The sequence below is a fragment of the Dryobates pubescens genome, chromosome 36, assembly GCF_014839835.1.
Source record: "Dryobates pubescens isolate bDryPub1 chromosome 36, bDryPub1.pri, whole genome shotgun sequence".
NCBI classification, from domain to species: domain Eukaryota; kingdom Metazoa; phylum Chordata; class Aves; order Piciformes; family Picidae; genus Dryobates; species Dryobates pubescens.
The window spans coordinates 6,694,834-6,720,524 of record NC_071647.1 but is presented as its reverse complement, the minus strand read 5'-3'; the positions used below and the strand labels follow the sequence as shown (position 1 = coordinate 6,720,524).

General features: G+C 59.5%; 1 long non-coding RNA gene across 1 annotated transcript in view; it reads right to left on the bottom strand.

Moving 5' to 3' along the window:
* LOC128898931 (uncharacterized) overlaps positions 1-25,691 on the bottom strand; it is a 32,160-nt gene extending 6,469 nt beyond the window's left edge. Inside the window, exon 1 of the long non-coding RNA XR_008463030.1 lies at positions 25,596-25,691. This is a non-coding gene — a long non-coding RNA (uncharacterized LOC128898931). The remainder of the gene's footprint in view (positions 1-25,595) is intronic.

Below are 25,691 nucleotides of genomic sequence, written 5' to 3'. Positions count from 1 at the left end.
GCCATGGTTTAGTCAAGAGGTCTGTGGGGACAGGTTGGACTTGATGATCTTTGAGGTCTCTTCCAGCCTTGGTGATACTCTGACACTGTGATACTGCAGGTGCTGCACTTGGGTGACAAGAACCTTCCTGCAATGCATCAGGCTTGGGGCAGAGTGGCTGGAAAGTGCCCAGCAGAAAAGGACCTGGGGGTGCTGGGGCCAGCTCTCTGGGATGTCTGTCAGTGATCTGGAGGAGGGGATCAGGGCACCCCCAGTGAGTTTGCAGGTGACACCAAGTTCAGCAGGAGTGTTGGTCTGCTGGAGGCCCTGCAGAGAAACCTGGCCAGGCTGGATCCAGGGGCTGAGGAGGATGGGATGAGGTTCAACAGGGCCAGGAGCTGGCTCCTGCACTTGGGTCACAACCACCCCAGGAACACTTCAGGCTTGGGGCAGTGTGGCTGGAAAGGGCCCAGCAGAAAAGGCCCTGGGGGTGCTGGGTGCCAGCAGCTGGAGCTGAGACAGCAGTGCCCAGGGGGCCAAAAGGCCTCCAGCAGCCTGGGCTGGAGCAGCAATGGTGTGGACAGCAGGGGCAGGGCAGGGATTGTGCCCCTGGGCTGGGCACTGGGGAGGCCACAGCTTGAGTTCTGGGTTCAGTTTTGGGCCTCTCCCTGCAAGAAGGACATTGAGAGGCTGGAGCAGGGCCAGAGAAGGGCAACAAGGGGCTGGGAGAAGCAGCTGAGGGAGCTGGGGGTGTTCAGTGTGGGGAAGAAGAGGCTGAGGGGAGACCTCATTGCCCTCTACAGCTCCCTGAGAGGAGGCTGCAGTGAGGTGGAGGTCAATGTCCCCTATGATGCAGGATACTGGAGGCTGAAGAACCAGGCATGGGCTGATGTGACTCTATCCTGGGCTGCAACAAGAGAAGGGTCCAGCAGGTGGAGGGAGCTGATGCTCCACTTGTAGCCTGTTCAGTCACACCTGGAACAGTGTCCAGTCTGAGGTCCTCAGTACAAAGAAAGGACATGGACCTGCTGGAGTAGGCCCAAAGGAGGCCACAAAAATGGCCAGAGGGCTGGAAGCCCTCTGCTGTGAGGCCAGGCTGAGAGCTGGGCTCATTCATCCTGGAGGAGGCTCCAGTGAGACCTTCTGGTGGCCTTGCAGTGCTTCACATGGGCAGTGCAGAGAGACAGAGAAACACCTACCAGGAGCTGTTGTGACAGGACCAGGGCTGATGGTTTGCAGCTGACAGAGGGAGGCTTACATTGACTATAAGAGAGAAATTTTACACTGATAGTGGTGAGACCCTGGCCCAGGCTGCCCAGAGAGCTGGGAGCTGCCCCATGCCTGGCACCACTGCAGGGGAGGTTGGTTGGGGCTGTGAGCAGCCTGCTGGGGCTGTCCCTGCTGGCTGCAGGGGGTGGACTGGAGGAGCTTTAAAGGTCCCTTCCCACCCAACCCATTCAGTGATTCTGACTGAAAGGACTCCACAACTGACCTCTCCTCCATGGCTGGCAGCACTCAGAGCACCACAGCTCAGCTCACCTTTCCCACCCCACCTCATCATCCTGACACAGCTGAGCACCCCCTCCCCTGGCTCAGTGCACAGCAGGCTGTGGCCCCCAGCTGCCCACTGAGCTGTCCCTGGCACAGAGGAGCTGCACAGGGGCAGCAGCAACTGCTGCAGCTCTGAGAGCTGGAGCTGGGGGCCACTCTGAATGCCACCAGCACCTCCTCAGACAAAGTTCATCCTCAGACAAGGTTCGTCATCACATGCAGGAGGAAGGTTTTGTAGCCCAAAAGCAGTCACTAAGGGGAATGCATCCAGAGGATGCCTTCCCCTCCCCCCCTTTATGACCCTCCCTCCTGGGTCATGCTAATGAAATTTGATTAATTTATTAATGATTTATTGGTTTTGTTTTGGGTTTGAGCAGCTTAAAAGGACTTGTGCTGAGCACTAAGAGCAGCAAGGCCAAGCACATGGCAGCACTGCTGATAATCCAGAGAGGTTTCATGCTGCATGAAAGTAAAATTGGGCCCAGAGGCTAATTAGAAGAGGATTTGAATTAGGATGAATGAATAATTAGCATTATTCATTCAAATCTCATTTACATTGAGATGTAAGAACTTGTTTGAGGTACAGTTGCCTCTGAGGAGGCACAGGGTGAGACTCCACTGCTGAAGGAAAGGAGGAAGTGGTGGCCAGGCCCAGCACCAGCAAGGTCCCAGCATGGCACAGATCCTGCTGGTGCCACCTTCCTGCCCCAAGCAGATGCTCCTCTGCTCATCCTCCTGGGCAACAAGAGGGGAAGGACATGGGATCTGCTCTGCTCACCTGCAGAGGACAACAGCTCAGCTCACCCTCCCCATCCCACCTCACCATCCTGGTAAGCACCACCAGCTGAGCACCCCCTCCCCTGGCTCAGTGCACAGCAGGCTGTGGCCTCCAGCTCCCCACTGAGCTGTCCTTGGCACAGAGGAGATGCACAGAGCACATCCAGCTATGGCACCCCCAAGACAAGAGGGACATGGACCTGATGGAGCAGGTGCAGAGGTTCATGGAGATGATCAGAGGCTGGAGAACCTCTGCTATGGGGACAGGCTGGGAGAGTTGGGGCTGCTCAGCCTGGAGTAGAGAAGGCTCCAGAGAGCCCTCAGAGTTGCAGAGGAGCTACAGAAGGCTGGGGAGGGACTGTTCAGAAGGGCCATCAGGGACAGGATGAGAGGCAATGGTTTCAAACTGGAGCAGGGCAGAGTTAGGTTGGACATCAGGAGGAAGTTCTGCACCGGGAGGCTGGGGAGACCCTGGAACAGGTTGCCCAGGGCTGTGGTGGAGCCTCCATCCCTGGAGACATTCGAGATCAGACTCAATGTGGCCCTGGGCATGCCTGATCTAGTGGAGGTGCTCTTGCTGAGTGCAGGGGGGTTGGACAAGATGAGCTTGGAGGGTCCCTTCCAGTGTAATGCAATCTGTGAATCTCTTGGGAGAGGCTGACTCACTGCCTCCACCACTCGTGATGGCTCAACCAACAACTTCACTCCCATGCTTTTCAGGGGTGTTCACAGCCCTGAGAAGCTGCAAAGAGTGAAACCCCAACTGTCCTGACTTCTCTCCTTCAGAGAATGGCTCAGGCTGGAAGGGACCTCAGAGCTCATCTACGCCAGCCTCCCACCATGGGCAGGGACACCTCTCAACTAGGCTCAGCTGCTCCAGGCCTCATCCAGCCTGGCCTTCAACACCTCCAGGCAGGAGGCAGCCACAGCCTCCCTGGGCAGCCTGTGCCAGGGTCTCACCACCCTCACGCTGAAGAACCCCTTCCTCAGCTCCAGTCTGACCCTGCTCTGCCTCAGCTCCCAGGTCGTGCCCCCTCTCTTCGGGGGTGGTAACGCCGGGGCCCTTCTGGAGGGCACACAGCTCCCTTCCCAGCAAATCCTCACTCCTCTGGCAGGTCTCACGTGGCAAAGAGCAGGGTTTGGAGGAAGCCACAGCATCAATGTCAATTTGGAAACCATTTCTGAAGAGTGCCTCTGAGTCCCAGGCGTGCTAACGAGGCTCTGCTGCTCCCCAGAGCCCCAGCAGCCCTGGGTGAGTCATGAGGCCGCCGACCCCGCGCCGGATATAAATAGGACTCCGCAGCAGGGGTAAGAGGTAGGGGCCAGAACAAGAGCCTTGTGCTGTCAGAAAAATAAACCATGTCAAACCTGGGCCTCCCTGAAAGCCAGCAGACACACACACAGGCCCACCCAGCAGCCAGCTGAAGAGGAACGGGGACGTGGAGCCGGGAGCCGGAGCCCGCAGGTAAGGCCGGCACGGGAAGCCGAGCGCCAGCTTTAGCAACGCTCCCCCCGCAGGGACACGGCTCAGATGGCATCAGGACGTGTGCCAGCCCGGCCCGAGCCGGCCACAACTGCCCCTGCGGCAGGCTTCGCCGCCGGGCCAGGCACCCCCAGCGCCCAGACCCCGCCGCTGGGGCAGCCGTGGCCGTCGGGGCGGCAGCACGAGGCCAGGAGGAGCTGGGAGCCTGACTGCAGTTCACTTGAGAGCAGAAGCCTGCAGCCACCACAGGCTGCACTGGAAATGGAAGCTGGGCTCCAGAGGCTCTTATCTCAGCAGAACCGAGGAGCAGCGAGTCAGCAAGTGTGCAATGACACCAGGCTGAGCGGTGCTGCCCATGCAGCAGAGGGCCAGCAGGGCATCCAGAGGGACCTGGGCAGGCTGGAGAGGTGGTGCCCAGGTGAACCTCAGGAGGCTCAACAAGAGCAAGTACAGGGTCCTGAACCTGGGCTGGAACAACTCTCACTGTCAATACAGACTGGGGGAGGAGGGGATAGAAAGCAGCCCTGCAGAAAAGGACTTGGGGGTGCTGGTGGATGAGAAGCTGGCCAGGAGCAGGCAGGGTGAGCCTGCTGCACAGAAGGCAAATCCCAGCCTGGGCTGCATCAGAAGCAGCATTGCCAGAGACCCAGAGAGGTGATTCTGCCACTTTGCTCTGCTCTGGTGAGACCTCACCTGCAGTGCTGTGTGCAGGGCTGGAACCTTCAGTATAGGAAGGACCTGGACCTGATGGAGCAGGTCCAGAGGAGGGCCATGACAATGCTCAGGGGGTTGGAGCAGCTCTGCTATGAGGACAGGCCCAGGGAGCTGGGGGTGTCCAGCCTGGAGAAGGCTCCAGGGAGACCTAACAGCAGCCTGCCAGTACCTGAAGGGGGGCTACAGGAAGCATGGAGAGAGACTGTTTGCAAAGGCCTACAGGGACAGGACCAGGGGCAATCAATGGCTTTAGGCTGGAGAAGAGCAGATACAGATTAGATGCTAGGAACAAGTTCTTTACTATGAGGGTGGTGGAGCACTGGAACAGGTTGCCCAGGGAGGTGATTGAGGCCCCATCCCTGGAGATATTCAAGGTAACACTCAATGAGGCTCTGGGCAACCTGATCTAGTGGAGGATAGAATAGAATAGAATAGAATAGAATAGAATAGAATAGAATAGAATAGAATAGAATAGAATAGAATAGAATAGACCAGGTTGGAAGAGACCTCCAATATCATCACATCCAACACCACCTAATCAACTAACCCACGGCACCAAGCACCCCATCAAGTCTCCTCCTAAACACCTCCAATGATGGCAACTCCACCACCTCCCTGGGCAGCACATCCCAATGGTAAATCACTCTCTCTATGAAGAATTTCTTCCTCACCTCCAGCCTAAACCTCCCCTGGCACAGCTTGAGACTGTGGCCTCTTGTTCTGCTGCTGCTCGCCTGGGAGAAGAGCCCAACCCCCACCTGGCTCCAACCTCCCTGCAGGGAGTTGCAGAGAGCAAGAAGGTCTCCCCTGAGCCTCCTCTTCTGCAGGCTAAGCAACCCCAGCTCCCTCAGCCTCTCCTCCCAGGGCTGTGCCCCAGACCCCTCCCCAGCTTTGTTGCCCTTCTCTGGACACCTTCCAGCAGCTCAACCTCTTTCCTAACCTGAGGAGCCCAGAGCTGGACACAGGACTCCAGGTGTGGCCTGAGCAGTGCAGTGTACAGGGGCAGAATGACCTCCCTGCTCCTGCTGGCCACACTATTCCTGATGCAGGCCAGGCTGCCCTTGGCCCTCTTGGCCACCTGGGCACACTGCAGGCTCATGTTCAGCCTACCATCAACCACTACCCCCAGGATGTCCCTGCTGACTTCGGGGAGGTTGGACTGGCTGAGCTTTGCAGGTCTTTTCCAGCCTGGCCCATTCTAGGATTCTAATGCTGGAGACCTCTCTTGGGGTCTGTCAGCCCAAATCCCTTTCTGCAAGCTCAGCAGTGGGTGTCCCTGCCAGGCCGTGGGAATGAGCAGCACCAGCTCGCAGCGTGGCACAGCCAGCTCCCGGGGCTGGCGCTGCTGGAGCAGCTCAGGACAGAGCTGTCAGACGCTGAGCAAACCTGAGCAGGCTGCTCCTCAGCTGCGTCCTCCAGAGCAGAGGGATCAGGAAGCAGAAGGCAGCCCCGGGTGACTCCTGCACCCTGGTGACGGGGAGCGCAGTAATGGAGAAAATGAGCAGGCGGCAGATGGGCAGCGAGGCAGCGCGCCGGGCACCGGGCAGCACGCCGGGCACCGCGCCGGGCACCGGGCACCGCGCCGGGGTCCGGGCACCGCACCGGGCACCGGGCACCGCACCGGGCACCGGGCACCGGGCCAGGCACCAGGCACCGCGCCGGGCACCGCGCCGGGCACCGCGCCGGGCACCGCACCGGGCACCGGGCAGCGCGCCGGGCACCGGGCACCGCGCTGGGCACCGCGCCGGGCACCGCGCCGGGCACCGCGCCGGGCACCGGGCACCGCGACGGGCACCGGGTCGGGCACCGCGCCGGCCCCGCAGCCTGCACTCAACCCTGCCTCCTGGGGGCACCAAGCCACAGCCACACCACCATGGCACTGCATCACAGGCTCACAGGATGTTAGGGGTTGGAAGGGACCTCCAAAGGCCATCGAGTCCACCCCCCCTGCCAGAGCGAAGAACCCAGCACAGGCCCCACAGGAACACATCCAGATGGGGCTGCAAAGGCTCCAGAGCAGGAGACTCCACAACCTCTCTGGGCAGCCTGCTCCAGGGCTCTGGGACCCTCACAGGCAAGAAGTTCCTCCTCATGTTGAGGCAGAATCTCCTGTGCTGGAGTTTATATCCATTACCTCTCATCCTATCCCAGGGCACAGTGAGCAGAGCCTGTCCCTGTCCCCCCCCTCTTGCCCCCCAGCCCTCAGCTATTTATAAACACTTATTAAATGCCTTTTCAGTCCTCTCCTCCCCAGACTAACCACCCCCAGGGCTCTCAGCCTCTCCTCACTGTGCCAGGCCTGGCTCACACCAGCAGAGCACCAGGGTGAGCAGCCCCTCTCCCTTCTCGGGCACAACCCCACCGGTGAAGAGCTGCTGCACCCCAGCTCAAATCCCACCTGGGGGTTAACCCTGCCCAGCTCCCCAGGGCTCCCCCTCTCCCCTCACACACTTCAAAGCCTTCCTCTGTGGTTTAGCCCTGCTGAGCCCAGGTGGGTTTGAGCAGCTCCTACACAATCCAGCCTTGTGCACCACTCACTGCCCCAGGCCCTGCTCTGCTCTTGGCCTCAGGGTCCCTGTGCTTGGTCCTCACTATGCAGGAGCTGGTAGCAGGCAGCAGAACTCCCTCCCTGGGTAATTTACTTGGACATTGAAAGCAGGGAACTACAGAGTAGGTAAAAGGGCAGTTTTATTCCTTTTTGTCAGGCTCTGAGCATGAAGCTCAAGCCATGCTCAGAAAACACCAACCACTGCTGCCCTGAGACCAAGGGCAAGCATTCAACCAAACCTGAGCTGCTGCACCACCAGCCCAGGCTGCCTGCAGACAGCACGGCCAAGGGGCTGCTATCTCCACCCTTTACATCCACAGCTCAGGAGGATATCCCCCAGAAGGACTGCTCCTACCAACTAAAATGACCCTCAGAGTGGGGAGTGTGGTCTCAGACCTACAAAACACTCCAGCTGTCAGCCTCTGTTCTCCTGCACCCAGTGGATCCTGCAGGTCCTTCCAGGAGGTGACCTTGTATGCAGAGCACTCAGCTGCCCAGGACCAGGGAGTCCTCTCCAGGAGCTGTTCCCAAACTCAGTATCTCTCAGGTAAGTTAACTCAGGGCTGCCAAACCCTAGTTAAGATGCAAGAAATGTTACCACCTGCCAAAGTCCTTCAAAGACACCAAATGCCACCAAGTTTGATGCTGTGGCAGCTTCTGTGCCACCCAACACAGCCACCTCTGCACTCCAGTCACCTGCTTGTACTTTGGAGGTGCTTCCCCTCCAGGTTCCCTTGCTCCCCACACACACTACCCTGAGAAATGTCTAACATTCCACCCACTGGCACTTTCAGCCACCAACTCTGGCTCCCAGAGCAGGTTGGCAGGTCCCCAGGTGTGAACAAGCTTGAGGCTAGAGAGTCCACAGGCTCACAGGGCTGCTGGAGCCCACAGCTGACCAGACCTGCACAAAAATTCCTCTTCTTACTTGGAGTGGAATTTCCTGAGTGTGAGTCTGTGCCCATCACCATTCCCTGGGTGCCACTGAGAGGAGGCTGGGACCAAGGCAGCAAAGCAGTTTCTGCTGTAAGGATGAACATCATGGAGCAGGGGCAAGTCTCAGGGGCTTGAGATACACTAGAGTGTGACACTGTGACCCAAGAGCCTCCCTGTTCAGTGCAGGGTAACTGCCCAACCACCGAAGCCCAGCGTGGTGAGGCACCAAGCAGGTGCCAGAATGCCCAGGAGCCTCTGCTGTGACCCATTCCAGCTCAGCCTGCCCAGGGCCTCCTGCTCCTCCCAGGCTCCAGTGGCCTCCCCCACAGACACATCCTGCTCACAGGACCCTCAGTGGCTGGAGCTGCTGCTGCCCCCCTACCCCCAGCAGGCCTGGCTCCTGCTCAGCTGCTGGGTGCCACAGGGACTGGCACAGGGACTGGCACAGGGACTGGCAGGGCTGTGCAAGGCCCAGGGGTCAGGGGCTGCTCTGATGTGCTGCTGCTTCCCCCTGAGCTGCCTCTTTGCTGGGCACTGAGCTGCTTTTGCTTCCAGAGGAAGCCTAAAGAGCAAAACTCCCCTCAGAGGGGAGACAGTGCTGGGGTCTGCTGGTACCTGAAGTGTGCTTCCTGCCTCTGACCACTGACAGAATCCTGCAGCCCCAGCAGGGAGGGGTTGGAAGGGACCTCTGGAGATCACCCACCCACAGCAGCCTGCCCAGGGGCACAATGCCCAGGGTGGGGGTTGGAAGCTCTCCACACAAGGACACTCCACAACCTCTCTGGGCAGCCTGCTCCAGGCCTCCAGCACCCTCACACCAAACAACTTTCTCCTCATGTTCAAATGGAACCTCCTGGGTTCCAGTTTGTGCCCCCTGCCCCTTGTGCTATTCCTGGGCACCACTGAGCAGAGCCTGGCCCCAGCCTCTCACCCCCTACCCTTTAGCTCTTGCTGAGCATTGCTCAGCTGCCCTCTGGGGCTGCTCTTCTGCAGGCTCTCAGCCCCAGGGCTCTCAGCCTTTGCTCCTCACAGAGCTGCTCCAGGGCCCTCAGCATCAGAGGGGGAGGATGACCCAACCCTAAGCAGCACTGGCACAACAGAATCACAGCAGGTTACTGCACCACCAGTCCTGCTGTACTGACCGCTCCCCACCTGCACCCAGCGGCACTGCAGGGTAGCTGGGAGGGGGACAATGACAAAGGGCAGCTACTGAGTGGCCAAGCCCACTCCAAGCTGTGTGAGGGGCAGGGGGCTGAGGGCACACAGCAACCAACAAATCCCAGATTCACCTCCTGTCAGGATGTGCTCCTCAGGCTGTAAACAGCAGAGGGAAGGAGGGCTCAGGACAGCCTCTCTCGTCTCAAACCTGGGTGGCCAGGCCGGGCACCGCCATGCAGGGGCAGAGCAGAGCCCAGGAGACACAGAACAACCTGAAGGAACCAGCAGTGTGATGTCCTGCCTGGCATTCCAGGCCCACAGCCTGGCACTGCCACACACAGACCCACAGCACTGCAGCAAGAGAGGAAGGAAAACAGAGCCAGAAGGTCTCTGCTCCAAACTGAGGAGCCCAGGAGCGTGGTGTGCCCCAGCCCCAGCCAGGGCACCGAGGGCTGCACGCTGCTGCAGAGCCTTGGGGCACTTACCTGGGTGCCCCTGTCCCTGGCAGCAAGGGCAGGGCAGGGCAGTGCCCTCCTCCCTGCGTGGTGCCAGGCAGGCAGCAGAGATTCCCCTGCCCCAACGCCAGCAGCCCCTGGACACCCACAGCACCCTGCTGACCGCTCCTGATCCACCCCGGCCTGCCCTGGCTGCCTCCTCCTCTGCGCTCAGAGGGATGAGTGGCACAGGAAAGTGACGTGCTGGAGGCAGCTGACCCAAATATCGCTCTCCTGGCCATGGCAGGGCAGGAGAGGGAAGGCAAAGGAGAGCAATGCTGTCTGCTCCTGTTCGTCAGAAGCCTCCTGCTCACCGAGCAGGGACGAGCAGCTCCGTCCCCGGCGCGGCCGTCAGCAGGAGCCACGGCAGAGCCGGCTGCGAGGGGAAGCCTCCAAACCGAGCATGAATGGCTTGTAAACAGCACAGCCAGCAGATAACCAAGACACAGCCTGACACAACAGCCCTGCTCTGCCATCCTGCAGCCTGCCACTTGCTTCACTGTGACCCAAATTCAAGGACTGTTGTTCCCAGCCTTGCCGCCCGGCCTGGCAGCGGCCGCCCCGCACCGAGGCCGAGCTCAGGCAGTGCCTTCAACAGCACCTTTGGGGGCTGGGAACAAAGGGCTGGAGGACACTCCCTGTGGGCAAGGATGTGTGGGTGCTGGTGGCTGAAAAGCTGGACAGGAGCTGGCACCAAGCACTGCCAGCCCAGCCCCAGCCCTGCCCTGGGCTGAGCCCCAGCAGGGTGGGCAGCAGGGGCAGGGAGGGGATTCTGCCCTCTGCTCTGCTCAGACCTCCCCTGCAGGGCTGGGGCAGCTCTGGAGCCCTCAGCACAGACAGGGAGCTGGGGGAGCAGGGCCAGAGGAGGCCACAGCAGTGCTGGCAGGGCTGGAAGCCCTCTGCTGGGAGCCAGGCTGAGAGAGTTGGCCTTGGGCAGCCTGCAGGAGAGAAGGCTCCAGGGAGACCTTCTGGTGGCCTTGCAGTGCTTCAAGGGCCCAGCAGAGAGCTGGGGACAGAGCTTTGAGCAGGGCCTGCTGGGACAGGACAAGGGGGGATGGTTGGAAAGGGCAAGAGGGAGCTTGAGAGTGGAGAGAAGGAGAAAGGTTTGGCACTGAGGGTGGGGAAGAGCCTGGCCCAGGCTGCCCAGAGAGCTGGGAGCTGCCCCATGCCTGGCACCACTGCAGGGGAGGTTGTGTGGGGCTGTGAGCAGCCTGGGGCATGTTGGGGATGTCCCTGCTGGCTGCAGGGGGTTGGACTGGATGAGCTTTGGGGGTCCCTTCCCACCTGAACCATTCTGTGACTCTATGTTCAGAAGGCAGACAAGGATGTTGCTCACCCTCACCACCAAGAGCTTTACCAGAATCCAGCACTCAGAGCAGCTCTGCTAAACCTGGGCAAAGCTTTCCTTCTGCAGATCCAGCAAGGACCAGAGAGCTCTGCAGACCCTACACCAATACAGCTCCAGAGGGGCACAGCACCAAGCTCAGGAGGGTGGTAGTCAGCCAGGCCAGGGGGTAACCTGCTCACCACTGGTTTCCTATACACCACAACAATCCATGAGGCTCTCCTGCCAAGGGCTGGCTGCTGCTTCAGCTTCTCCCAAGTGCTGCTCAAGTGCAGAAACAACTGAAGAGTTTCAGCTCAGGAAATTGGGTTTAAATGTGATTTGTTTGGAGCAAACGAGCACAGTAAATCAGAGCAGGCTCAGGGCTGGCACGAAACATTCCTGCAGCTGGAGTCCACCAGGAGCCACAGCAGCTTCAGCTTGCCAGAGATGAAATGCAGGATATAAACAAACAGAAAGTCACTCAGTGAGGGCTTTGGTGAGGGGAAAACAACTTCCTCCAGTGAAAGGAGAGACCCCAAAGCGTCACTTTCCGAAGGACTTCAGTGCCGGGAAGCACTGGGAAGAGCCCTGGGGCTGGGCTGCCTGCACTCCCTCACACCAGCTGGCACAACACACACCAGCTGGCCTTCCTCTTCCTGAGCATGGCCACAAAGCACTTTTCCAAGGGGGGTCTCAAAGCCTTTCCCCCACCGTGCCTCACGCCCCAGGAAGGCTGCACGTCTCCAGGAGCAGCGGGGCAGGAGGCTCAGCCTCTGCCACCCCAGTCAGGGGAGTGAGCAGCCAACTGCAGGCAGATCAGTGGGGCAGGAGGCTCAGCCTCTGCCACCCCAGTCAGGGGAGTGAGCAGCCAACTGCAGGCAGATCAGTGGGGCAGGAGGCTCAGCCTCTGCCACTCCAGTCAGGGGAGTGAGCAGCCAACTGCAGGCAGATCAGTGGGGCAGGAGGCTCAGCCTCTGCCACCCCACTGATCAGCCCCCAGTCAGGGGAGTGAGCAGCCAACTGCAGGCAGATCAGTGGGGCAGGAGGCTCAGCCTCTGCCACCCCAGTCAGGGGAGTGAGCAGCCAACTGCAGGCAGATCAGTGGGGCAGGAGACTCAGCCTCTGCCACTCCAGTCAGGGGAGTGAGCAGCCAACTGCAGGCAGATCAGTGGGGCAGGAGGCTCAGCCTCTGCCACTCCAGTCAGGGGAGTGAGCAGCCAACTGCAGGCAGATCAGTGGGGCAGGAGGCTCAGCCTCTGCCACCCCAGTCAGGGGAGTGAGCAGCCAACTGCAGGCAGATCAGTGGGGCAGGAGGCTCAGCCTCTGCCACCCCACTGATCAGCCCCCAGTCAAGGGAGTGAGCAGCCAACTGCAGGCAGATCAGCCCCAAACACGTGGCAGCTGCTCAAGCCAGGCAGGTGACGCCAGGCAGCTGGCTGAGGCTCTGGTGGATACAGCTGGAGGTGGGAAGAAGCAGCCTGAGACCCTCCGGGCACAACCGTGGGCAAGGTGGCAGTGCCAAAGCTGCCCTGGCTTCTTGTTCACAGAATCACCAAGGTTGGAAGAGACCTCAAAGGTCATCAAGTCCAACCTGGCACCACAGACCTCATGACTAAACCATGGCACCAAGTGCCACATCCAGTCCCCTCTTGAACACCTCCAGGGCTGGGGACTCCACCACCTCCCTGGGCAGCACATCCCAGTGGCCAATGACTCAGAATTACAGGGGTTGGAAAAGGCCTCCAAGAGCCTGGACAAGAGGCAGTGCTGCACACCACAGTGAATCCCTAGGCAGAGAGCAGGCAAAAGCTCAGGGAGGTTCTGACACCCTTCTCCTGTGCTTCTGCTGGGGCCTCACCTGGGCTGGTGTCAGAGACAGGACTCAGCCGAGGCTCAGCCTGACGCTGCCTGGAGAGTCACAGAATGTGAGGGGCTGGAAGTGGCCTCAAAAGTTCATCCAGTCCAACCCCTGCCAGAGCAGGGGCACCCAGGGCAGGGCACCCAGGAACACATCCAGGTGGGGCTTGGAAGTCTCTGGAGAAGGAGACTCCACAGCCTCTCTGGGCAGCCTGCTCCAGGCCTCCCTCACACCAAAGAAGCTTCTCCTCCTGTTGAGGTGGCACCTCCTGGGTTCCAGCTTGTCCCTGCTGCTCCTTTTCCTGTCCCTGGGCACCACTGAGCAGAGCCTGGCCCCTGCACCCTGACCCCCACCCCTCAGATATTGATAGACATTGAGCAGATCCCCTCTCAGCCTTCTCCTCTCCAGATTAAACAGCCCCAGGGCTCTCAGCCTCTCCTCACAGCAGAGATGTTCAAGCCCCCAAACCATCCTCCTAACCTCCACCAGATCCCTGTCCCTCTTGAACTAGGGAGCCCCAAAGTGGACCAGGTGCATGCCAGGTATGGTCTCAGCAGGGCAGAGTAGAGCAGGAAAACCTCCCTAGAGCTGCTGGAAGCTCACTGCCATGTGGAAGACTCCTGTGTGCCTCCTCCCAACCACTTCCACTCTGCTCTTTTAACACCCCAGGGATCACAGATTGCCCCACAAAAATCCTTCTCCACGAGGTGGTTGAGGCCCCAGCCCTGGAGGGCTTTAAGGCCAGGCTGGATGAGGCTCTGGCCAGGCTGATCCAGTGTGGGGTGTCCCTGCCCATGGCAGGGGGGTTGGAACTGGCTGATCCTTGTGCTCCCTTCCAGCCCTGACTGATTCTATGATACTTCCCAGCAGCTTGACTCCAGATTTGACCATCAGCTGAGTGAATGTGGGTCTGCTGTGCCTGGAACCCAGCCCTGCCCCAAGGACTTCCATGTGCTTACTGTGAAACGAGCAGCGTTCCAGGAGGGGCTGCAGCACACAGAGCAGCTCACATGAAGCACCCAAGGCAGGACACACATTAAGGACTTTCTCTATTTCATTTTCTTTACAGAATTATTGGGGTCAGAAAAGCTCTCTAAGATCCCTGAGTCCAACAGCCTGAGGCCAGCAACCCAACCCCACCGTGGCCACTAGACCCTGGCCCCAAGTGCCGTGGCCACAGGTTTCCTGAGCACCTCCAGGGCTGGGGACTCCACCACCTCCCTGGGCAGCCTCTGCCAGGCCCTGACCACTCCTGCAGCAAAGACATTTTTCCTAATCTCCAATTTTATGCCATTTTAAAGCACATTAAGAGCAGGGCTGAGCCCATGGGCACCATCTCCCACCCAGCCCCATGCCTGCCCACAGCCCTTCTCCAGCCTGCAGCCTTCCCAGCCACCACGTCCCAGAATCCCCAGCAGAGACTTCCAGGAGTTAACAAGGAGTCAGAAACGCACCCTGCAGGCAGCGTGGAGACATCTACACAAGACACACTTCACCCTCCCAGGCTCTCTGCTATTTTAAGCAGCAGAGAGATACAGAACTTCACAGACAAGGACTCATTCTGCCCAAGTCTGGCACTGCCAGGATGCCAGTGTGCCCTGATGCCACAAGCACCATCACTCACCCCCACAGGCCAGGCATGCCTCAGCAGAACCACAGCCAAAGCCAGGTTTAGCCCCAGGAATTGGGAGGTTCAGCCCCAGAAATCATTAGGTTCAGACTCCAAAGCTGTTGGGTTCAGACTCAGAAGCTGCTGGGTTCAACCCCAGAAGGCATTGGGGTTGGACCCAGAAGTCACAGTGTCCTAGTACCAGACAGGGTTGGAGGGAGCACAAGGATCATCCAGTTCCAACCCCCTGCCATGGGCAGGGACACCCCACACTGGATCAGCCTGGCCAGAGCCTCATCCAGCCTGGCCTTAAACACCTCCAGGGCTGGGGCCTCAACCACCTCCCTGGACAACCCATCCCAGGGCTTCACCACTCTCATGGGGAAGAACTTCCTCCTCACCTCCAGCCTCAATCTCCCCACCTCCAGCTTCATTCCATTCCCCCCAGTCCTATCACTACCTGAGAGCCTGAGCAGTCCCTCCCCAGCCTTCTTGCAGCCCCCTGCAGATCCTGGAAGGCCACAATGAGGTCACCTCAGAGCCTTCTCTTCTCCAGACTGAACAGCCCCAACTCCCTCAGGCTGTGCTCACAGCAGAGCAGCTCCAGCCCTCTGCTCATCCTCCTGGCCCTGCTCTGGACACCTTCCAGCCCCTCCAGATCCCTCTTGCAATAGGGGCTCCAGAGCTGGAGGCAGGACTCCAGGTGGGGTCTCCCCAGAGCTGAGCAGAGGGGCAGAATCCCCTCCCTGGCCCTGCTGGCCACACTTCTCTTGCTGCAGCCCAGGCTCTGCTTGGCTCTCTGGGCTGCAAGTGCACACTGAGAGCTCCTGCTGAGCTTCTCCTCCCCCAGCACCCCCAAGGCTCTCTCCTCAGGGCTGCTTTCCAGCCAGTCCCTGCCCAGCCTGCATTTGTGCCTGGCATTGCCTCCACCCAGCTGCAGGACCCTGCCCTTGCTCTGGTTGAACCTCCTGAGCTTGGCTTGTGCCCACCTCTCCAGCCTGCCCAGGGCCCTCTGGATGGATCCCTTCCCTCCAGCTGTCTGCTGCCCCACACAGCTTGGTGCCAGCAGCAACCCTGCTGAGGCTGCACTCAGTGCCACTGTCCCTGGCACCCACAGAGATGTTGAACAAGCCTGGTGCCAGGACTGATCCCTGAGGGCCTCTGCTTGTCCCTGGCCTCCCCTGGGCCATGGAGCCATGGACAGCCACTCTCTGGGTGCAGCCATCAAGCCAGTTCTGTATCCATCTGGTGGTCACCCATCACAGCCCTGTGTCAGCAGCCTGGAGCCCAGGCTGTGGTGGGGACAGTGTGGAAGGCTTTGCTCAGGCCCAGGGAAATGACATCAGTTGCTTGCCCCTCAGCTATTAAGTCATTGGATTTAGACCCAGAAGTCATTAGGTTCAGACTCAAGCTGTTAGGTTCAACCTCAGAAGGTGCTGGGGTTGGACCCAGAAGTCATTGGATTTAGACCCAGAAGCTGTTAGGTTCAGCCCCAGAAGCCATTTCTCTCCAGTCCACCATCAGCTTAGCTCCATCAGAAGGGCAAAGAGGACACAAGCAGCTGCACTCCTGGGGACACTCTCAGGAGAAGAAGTGCTGTGCACAGGGACCTACAGGTGAGTAACACCTGGGAAAGGAGATGAGGCTGAGCTGAGCAGGGCTGCAAACAGGAACTACAAAAGGCAGCTGTCAGCTGCTTCCTCAGCACCACAGAGGCATGGAGACCTTTCAGATCATCCAGTCCAAGCCTCACCCCAGCACTGCCAGGGCACCACCAACCCCTGGCCCCCAGCACCACATCTTCAGGGCTCTGAAACCCTTCCAGGGATGGAGACTCCACCACTGCCCTGAACAGCCTGGGCCAGGCCTTGACAATCTTCAAGGGGAAGAAATTGTTCCTCATGTCCAACCTGAACCTCTTCTGGGGCAGCTTGAGGCCTCCTCTCAGGGAGCTGCAGAGAGCAATGAGGTCTCCCTCAGCCTCCTCTGCTCCAGGCTCAACACCCCCAGCTCCCTCAGCTGCTCCTCCCCAGCCCTGTTCTCCAGACCCTTCCCCAGCCTCACTGTCCTTCTCTGGACCTGCTCCAGCCTCTCAATGTCCTTCCTCCAGTGAGGAGCTCAAAACTGATCCCAGGATTCAAGGAGTGGCTTCACCAGTGCCCAGCCCAGGGGCACAATCCCTGCCCTGCTCCTGCTGCCCACAGCATTGCTGCCCCAGCCCAGGCTGCTGGAGGCCTTCCTGGCCACTCCCTGGCTCACCTTCAGCTGCTGTTGACCAACACCCCCAGGGCCTTTTCTGCTGGGCCCTCTCCAGCCACACTGCCCCAAGCCTGAAGTGTTCCTGGGGCTGCTGTGACCCAAGTGCAGGAGCCAGCTCCTGGCCCTGTTGAACCTCATCCCATCCTCCTCAGCCCCTGGATCCAGCCTGGCCAGGTTTCTCTGCAGGGCCTCCAGCAGACCAACACTCCTGCTGAACTTGGTGTCACCTGCAAACTCACTGGGGGTGCCCTGATCCCCTCCTCCAGATCACTGACAGACATCCCAGAGAGCTGGCCCAGCACAGAGCCCTGGGACGCTGCCTGTGGCTGGCTGCCAGCTGGAGTGAGCTCTGCTCACATGTGACACTCCTGCTGAAGAGAGCAGTGGGCACAAGCTGCTGGCCAGCCATATGGATGTCTTCTCTTTGTACTTCAGCAGCCCCTCCAAGGAGGTCAGGGACACGCACTCACAACTGCCTGCTGACAAATTGGGAGCTAAAAAGGTGGAACTAACATCCCAGGAGCCCAGAGCTGGTACCCTGGCCTTATTTAGGCACAGAGCTGCCTGAGCCCAGGCACTGCCATCTGAGCAAGGCAATGAGGAGGAATCCTTCACCCCTGTGCAAGAGCCTAAGCAAATCCCAGGGCAGGGAGTCAGGAAAAGACTGCAAAGCTTGGAAGAAACCCTGCCCCTAACAGGGCAGCACACCTGAGCCAGGCCTGGCCTCCAGTACCTGGCTGAGCTGGAAGTGCCCAAGAGCCCCTGGAGAGGAGGCAGAGCCAGGCTGGTCTGGGCATTACCCACAGAGGGCTGAGCAGAGCTGCTGATACTAACGTGGGGGATGCTGCCTGTGTGTGTGCTGAAGCATCTGCTCAAGTTTAGGCACAGAAACCATTTTTCAGCCCAATGACTCCAGAGGGAAATGCCTCATACATCAGCTCATCTGACTCAATTTTTCCATCACATTTCCCCTCATACACTTTGCTCCAGAAATACACTATTTGGGTATCTTCCAAATATAGCTTTCTATTTATGGAGCCCCAAACCCTCCTGACCAGGGTTATTCCTTAAAGCCCTGCCTGGGTTCTCCTTGGAAATGCAGTCATTGAGGGGTTATGAGCCAGGGCTGGGGGGGGGATGAAGCTAAGCTCTTGAGGGCTGCAGGAGGAGAGGGAACTGCTTTTGGCTTTGATATTTACCCATCTCAGCACTTCCTTCACCACCACACACATCATGGATGTTTGTAAAGATGTGAAGGGCGAGAGGACAGAGCCAGGCTCTGCTCAGGGCTGGCCAAGGACAGCACAAGGGGGCAAGCTGGAGCAGAGGAGGTGCCAGGGGAACAGGAGGGGAAACTTTGTCCCTGGGAGGGTGCAGAGCCCTGGGGCAGGCTGCCCAGAGAGGTTGTGGAGTCTCCTGCTCTGGAGAGCTTCCAACCCCCCCTGGATGTGTTCCTGGGTGCCCTGCCCTGGGTGCCCCTGCCCTGGCAGGGGGCTGGGCTGGCTGAGCTCTAGAGCTCCCTTCCCACCCCTGGCATTCTGTGATTCTGTGGCAAGGTCCTGGCTGCCCAGCTGCACAAGGCCCTGTGTCCATTCAGCCCACAGCACAGCTGGGAATTTCCACCTTAAATCTCACTCACAGCTTGGTTTGGGATGGAAGGGGCCTTAAAAAACCCTCTAGTCCAACCCCCCTGCCATAGGCAGGGTCACCTGGTCCTAGCCTGTGTTGCTCAAGGTACCACCCAACCTGGCTCTGAACACTGCTTACAGGTGGGGAACCCAAAGCCTTTCTGGACAGCCTGTTCCAGTATCTCTTCCACCCTCATGGCAAAGGGAGCTCCAGAGAGCAATGAGGTCTCCCCACTCAACACCCCCAGGTCCCTCAGCTGCTCCTCACCAGCCCTGCTCTCCAGACCCTCCACCAGCTCTGTTGTCCTTCTCTGCACCTGCTCCAGCCCCTTAATGCTAGGGGCCCAAAAGTGACTCCAGGATTGGAGGTGTGGACAAAGGGTGGACAAAGGGTGATGGATTGAAACTAGAAGAGGGAGATTGAGACTGGAGAGAAGAAAGAAATATTTTACAGTGAGGGTGGGGAGAGGATGGCCAGAGAGGTGGGAGATGTCCCATCCCTGCAACCACTGCAGGTCAGGCTGTCTGGGGCTCTGAGCACCCTGCTTCAGCTGCAGATGTCCCTGCAGGGGGTTGGACTGTGTGACCTTGAAAGGTCCTTTCCAACCCATTCTATGATCTAATACAAATCTCCTCTCTGTCAGTATAAAGCCACTGCTCCTCCTCCCATCACTCCATGCCCTTGTGAAAAACATCCCTCTCCAGCCTTCCCTTAGCCCCCCTTGAAGCACTGAAAGGCCACCAGAAGGTCTCTCTGGAGCCTTCTCTTCTCCAGGCTGCACAATCCTGACTCCCAGCCTGCACAATCCTGACTCCCAGCCTGCACAATCCTGACTCCCAGCCTGCACAATCCTGACTCCCAGCCCGAACTCACACCAGAGGGCTTCCAGCCCTCAGATCATCTTCATGGCCCTGCTTTTACACCAAAGAAATTGTAATTACACCAAAGAAATTACAGGAGACTTGTGAAATGTTTCCCCAGCTCCCAGCTTGGGGAGCACCAGGCAGTGCTGCTCAGTGATCACCACTCACAGCCAAGCTATCAGCAGGACTCTAATAGTTCCTTCCTCCTCTCCAAGGAGCACTCTGGAGAGAAATTCATTTGTGTGGCTTTTAACCAGCAGCAGCCAGCCCCCCAAAGCCAGGAGAAAGAAGAGGGTGAGCAGGTGACTCAGACACCTTGAATCAGGAGGCTTTTCTGAGGCACAATTCAGACACCCAGCAGCACTGCACAGAGCCAGGTGAGAAGGTGCTGAGCAGAGCTCTCAGCCACAGCTCCAGTCCAAAAACCAGAGCTCTGGTCCATGGCACAGGCATGGGATGGTGGAATTCCACTCCTACTGCCCACAGACCAGCTGAAAAGAGGGATAAGGACACAGGGCTCTGCAGGCATCAGAGAGCACAGCAGAGAGGACCAGCACCCTGCAGCGAGGCAGCGAGCTCCAGGGACAGGGCTGCTGCTGCTGGGAGGGAACCTCCTTCCCTGCTCAGGTCAGCAGGGTTCAAGTGCAGTTCAGCACCAGGGAATATTCATTGACTCATAGAATGGGGTGGAAGGGATGGTGAACATCAGCCAGTTCCAGCCCCCTGCCATGGGCAGGGACACTTCCCACCAGCCCAGGTTGCTGCAGCTGGGCAGGGAGAGGGCATCCACTCCGACCTCCCTGGGCAACCTCTGCCAGTCTCTCCCCACCCTCACTCTAAACAATTTCTTCCTTATCTCCACTCTCAGTCTCTCCTCTCCCAGCTCAAAGCCATTGTCCCTCGTCCTGGCACTCCCAGCCCTTGCCAAGAGTCCCTCCCCAGCTCTCCTCGACCCCCTTCAGGTACTGGGAGGCTGCTCTAAGGTCTCCCTGGAGCCTACTTCTATTCAAGCTGAAGAGCCCCAACTCCCTCAGCCTGCAATTTCCTTCCTGTGAACCAGATCACAAATCAGCCAATCTGGGGCACAAGCTCCACACAGCACTTTGGGTGCCAGCACAAAGCCAAAAGCTGGAAGCAGGATGAAGAGGGATCACCTTCCTCCTAACGAGAGGGCAGCAGCGGCCGGGACCACAGAGCAGGCAGACAACAAAGAGAGCCATTATCTGCTGGGGATTCTACTCCAACTGCTTAATGACCGTTGGCACTGTCTGGGCTCCTGCTGCTCCCAGTCCTGCCAGAGCAGGAAGGCTGAGGCAGGAAGGGGGCACCTGACACAACCTGCTCTGTGGGGGAATTCTGAAGTGCTGCTAGCACAGAGCCGCAGAATTCCCAGCTTGGTGCCAACAGCACGGCCCCAGGCTGGCCCCATCCCCTCAATCCCAGCCACAAAGCCCCTCCAGGGTACAAATGCCCACGAGGGGGGCACTGGCAAAGCCCCAGCGCTCACCCCGGTGGGCACAGCCTGCCTGGGCTCCTGGCTTGCACCCACCTCGTGGTGTGCCAGCAGCTCCGGGGTGGAAGCTCTTCCTGCTGTGACTCCAGCACCGTGGCTTGGTCAGAAGGCAGTGTCAGCCATGGCATGAGAGCCTGCCAGCTCCAGAGCCCCCACAGCAGAGCCCAGGGCACCAGAGGGGCATGACCCAGCTCATATCCCACTCAAGGAGGCATAGGAGGGATAAAACCCAGCCCAAATCCCACTCAACAAGGCACAGGAGGAATAAAACCCAGCCCAAATCCCACCCAACAAGGCACAGGAGGGATAAAACCCAGCCCAAATCCCACCCAACAAGGCACAGGAGGGATAAAACCCAGCCCAAATCCCACACAACAAGGCACAGGAGGGATAAAACCCAGCCCAAATCCCACTCAACAAGGCACAGGAGGGGCATGACCCACCCCATATCCCACCCAATAAGGCACAGCAGGGATAGAACCCAGTCCACATCCCACCCAACAAGGCACCAGAGGGGCATGACCCAGCCCATATCCCCCTCAACGAGGCACAGGAGGGACAAAACCCAGCCCACATCCCACTCAAGGAGGCATAGGAGAGGCATGACCCAGCCCACATCTCACCCAGTGAGGCACAGCAGGGGTAAAACCCAGTCCATACCCCACCCAGTAAGGCCCAGGAGGGACAAAACCCCAGCCCCTATCCCACCCAACAAGACTCTCCCATGACTGAAGGGCCCCTGATGCCTGTTTCTAGGCTGCTCTGTTAGTCCCAGACAGCTGAATTGCACCCACCTACCAGCACAGGCACCAGCAGGGCACTGGACCTCACCCCCTGCCTGGCACAAGTGACATTTTAGGAGAGTTTGGGGATTTGGGGACTCACAGAACCCACAAACCTCTGTGTTAAAATTCATCACAGCCTCTCCACCAGCGATAAGGTTTCACAGCTGGGAAGAATTCTGCTCTTGAATCTTGCCTCTCTCAGCCATAAAGCCCCCACACAACCAGGAAGGATCTCTGAAGATGAAGTCCTGCCTAAGCAACACAGTTCCCAAACCTTCCCTTTGGAACCAGGCAGAACTCCTCAGTAGGAGGCTGTCTGTGATTCAGCCTTCTCAGTGCACAGCAAAACCTCTGCTAAACTCCTCGAGTCGGTCTGAGCTCGCCTAGAAGCTGGCAGCTGCCCTGCTGCACCTCTGTCCCCGCTCAAACTCTCCACAAGTTTGCTCTTAACCTCCCCTCAGCTGCTGGAAGCCCTCACGGTCAGCACCGCCTCCAGCCCTGCACCACCTCCTCCTTCCGAGCAGCCTCGGGGCTCTCAGTCCCTGCTGTCTGCCTCCCTTGCAAGTTATCTCTGAGGACCTGGATGCCTGCTTCCCAGGAACAGGCAAAAATAATCACAAGTGATAGAGTCACAGAATCGTTTCGCTTGGAAAAGACCTCTGGATTGATTCCAACCCTAAAGGAAGGGCTAAGAATGGGTCCTGGTGGGACCCCCCCCCCCAGGCACAGAGCCATTTCCTGGTGCTTCCTCAGGGCGTTCTGACCTGTGAATCGCTCCAAGCCCCTCTCCAACTCGCCAAGTGAGTGCACAGCTGAGAAAATACTTCATTAGTTTTGTTAATTACAGAGCTGTCGAGCAGCAAACTCCACCAGCCCCAAGCCCAACTCCCAGGCTCAGTGCTGGCTGCACTGGAGGCTGCCCTGCCGAGAAGGCTGCAGCCCCTCTCAGCCTTCCACAAACCGGACTGCTGCACTTCGAATCGCTTCTCACAGTTTCAGCTGATCCAAAACTTGCCAGAGAGAGTTTTAAAGGGCACAGCAAGGACAAGTGAAGCCAGGCAAGGACCACGAGGAGCCACCACAAAGAGTCTTGTAAAGGAAGGTTGAGGAGATGCGGGACAGGAAGCTTCCGAGGTGCCAGCGCTCGCTCACACGCGGTCCTCGCTCTGCTCTGCCCCATCCTTTGCCATTTCAACCCAGAAATGTCAGCCAAGTCACTGGTTTCTGAGAGAGGGACCACAAAGGGACCACAGAGGGACCATTGTCTCACAGGGAGCCACCAAAAGGCTCCCAGGGCAGCCACGCACACGGAGCACCCAACCCTGAGCACGCAGCCCCCGGCTCACCGGAGCCTTTGCCCCAAGTCCGCAGCTCGCAGCTCACCTCCTCCTTGCGCGCAGGGTCGGTCAGACACCTCTGGCTGCAGGGGATGCCCGGCTGTGCCGGCACGCAGGAAATCCCTGCGCTCAAACTCGCTCAGCTGCAACCCTGCGGAGCGTCTGCGGGCCGGGAGCCGCCGTGCCGAGCGGCAGGAGGCCGGGCGGCAGCAGCCGGCGCATCCGTCAGGCACAGCAGATCTGTCACGGAGCTGCACACCCACAGAGGCACCAGCCAGGGCAAACAAGCACCCTCCCTCCTGCCCTTCCGGAGCAGCACGAACATCCCAGTGGATTTAGGATTGGTGGAAGCAGTTGGATGGGAGAATAAGGGCAGGCACAAGGCAGCTGAACTGCCCAATGTGTCTCTTTAGGAGCTGTGACACATGGCACCTCCCAGCAGAGCTGCCTGCCCCCCTCAGGGAAGCACAAGGGGAACTTTGGAACAGCCTTGGAAACAACCAGCAGTAGAGAGCAGGGCACCTGCCGTGCTCCCCAGCAGGAGCCCTGACACAAACCAGCAGCCTTCCCTTCTCAGTGACCTGGAGGAAGGTGGGTTTGGGGAACTGGGCTGACAGGGGCTGTGAAACACATCCCTGACAGAATCCCAACACAAGGGGAAAGATCCTTTACCCTGGGGACTGTCCTTGACTCACAGGCAGCAAAGTCATAGAATCATTGAATTAACCAGGATGGAAAAGACCTCAGAGATCATCAAGTCCAACCTATGACCTAACACCTCCTGACAACTAAACCATGGCTCCAAGTGCCACATCCAGTCCCTTCCTAAGCACCTCCAGGGATGGAGACTCCACCACCTCCCTGGGCAGCACATTCCAATGGCCAATTACTCTTGCTGGGAAGAACTTTCTCCTCACCTCCAGCCTAAACCTCCCCTGGCACAGCTTGAGACTGTGTCCTCTTGTTCTGCTGCTGCTTGCCTGGAAGAAGAGCCCAACCCCCTCCTGGCTCCAACCTCCCTGCAGGGAGTTGCAGAGAGCAAGAAGGTCTCCCCTGAGCCTCCTCTTCTGCAGGCTAAGCAACCCCAGCTCCCTCAGCCTCTCCTCCCAGGGCTGTGCCCCAGACCCCTTCCCAGCTTTCTTGCCCTGCTCTGGACACCTTCAAGAGTCTCTCAATGTCCTTCTTAAATTGAGGAGGCCAGAACTGGACACAGGACTCAAGCTGTGGCCTAACCAGTGCTGAGCACAGGGCAGAATAACTTCCCTGCTCCTGCTGGCCACACTGCTCCTGATGCAGGCCAGGATGCCCTTGGCCTTCTTGGCCCCCCTGGGCACGCTCCTCACAGGGCTTGTGCTCGAAAAAGGCAAACAGCAGGAGGCATAAGCAGTGGTCTGTCACACACCAGGGTTTTGCTCTCCCTCTGCTCCCCAGCCACCAAGCGCAGCCCCAGCGCAAGGGCTGGCCGCGGTGCCGCCAACTGTTGCTCCAGAATCCATACTGCACATCCATGCCCTAATTAAATCTCTGGGCACCATCTCCTATCTGTGATCAATGTGACGGTGGAACAAAATTAGCCTTTCCCTGGGAAGCAAGGTCGCAGCGACCAGCCAGGGCCACAGCCGGCTCCTGCCAGGGGGGCAGAGAATTGGCTAACCAAGGGAAAACAAAACAGGGCGCTAAAAGGAAGGGCACAAATGTCATTGCTGCGGCGTGTCACGGAGACAGGGCAAAGGCAGGCCCAGCACAGGGCAAAACTTTCATGACCCCGCACAGGGGATGGATTTTTCTCCCTCGTGCTCTGGCGTTCAGAGCAAGTGCAGGGAAATGTCAAACCTGGGGCATGGCTGCCAGCCCTCGGGACAGGGCAAACTCAGGCTACCAACAGCACCAGGGACGTGGATCTGGCCAAGGAGAGCAGGCAGCTGCTTGCTTAGCTTGTGCTGGTGCTCGGCAGCCCCTGCTGCCCTGCCCTGAACGCTCGGGGGTCTGCTGAGCAGCGTCCTGCCAGGCTGAGGAGCGGGCACGGCCGAGCCGCTTCAGCAAGGAGAGTTCAGGAGGCGACTCTTAAAGTACAACAATACAATACCTGTTACTCGGAACAGCTCAGCGCCAGGGGAAAAGGCCAAATTTGCCGCCGAGAGCGGTGCGAGCACCGCGCAGGCTGTGCGCTCCGGCAGCCTCCCCGGCACCGCCACAGCCCCGCGCTGGGGGCTGCGCTCCCTCACTCGGGAGCACGGCAAGGCCCGGCCCCGAGAGCCACCTTCCCGCGCCGGGACCCCAGGCGCCTCCCGGGGCACCTCGGGAGGGACAAAGCCGCCGCCAACAGCGGCGGGGACGCGCGGGCCCGGCCCCGGGACACGCCGGGGAGCCGCCGGCCCTTCGAGCGGCCCCTCGCCCAGGTGGCTCCTACCGGCCCCTCGGTCCCCTCAGGGAGCCTGGATCGGTCCCCTCAGGGAGCCTGGATCGGCCCCCTCCGGCCGCCGGCCGCACTCGGAGCGCCTGGGTCCCCGCAGCGCCCGCGGCTGCGCTCAGCTGCTCGCAGCACTCAGAGCCGGCGGCACTCCGGCTCCCGCCCGCGCTCTCCGCTCCCGCGGCTCGCTGCCCTGGCAGCCGGCGGCTCCGCTCAGCGCCCCGCAGCCCCCCGCAGCCCGCCAGGGGTCGGTGCCCTCTGCTCCGCCTCCTTCCCCCAGCCCCCGAGGCTCGCAGCCCCTCCGAGCCCGCGGCCGCTGCCTCCCGCCTCCCCTCGCCCCCCGGCGCCGCCCCCGCCGCACTCACGCCGCTGCCCCGCGTGGCTCCGGCCCATGGCGGCGGCGGGGCCCCCTCGGCCGCCCACTCGCTCCGCCGCGGCGGGGCCCGCCGAGCCCGGGCGGG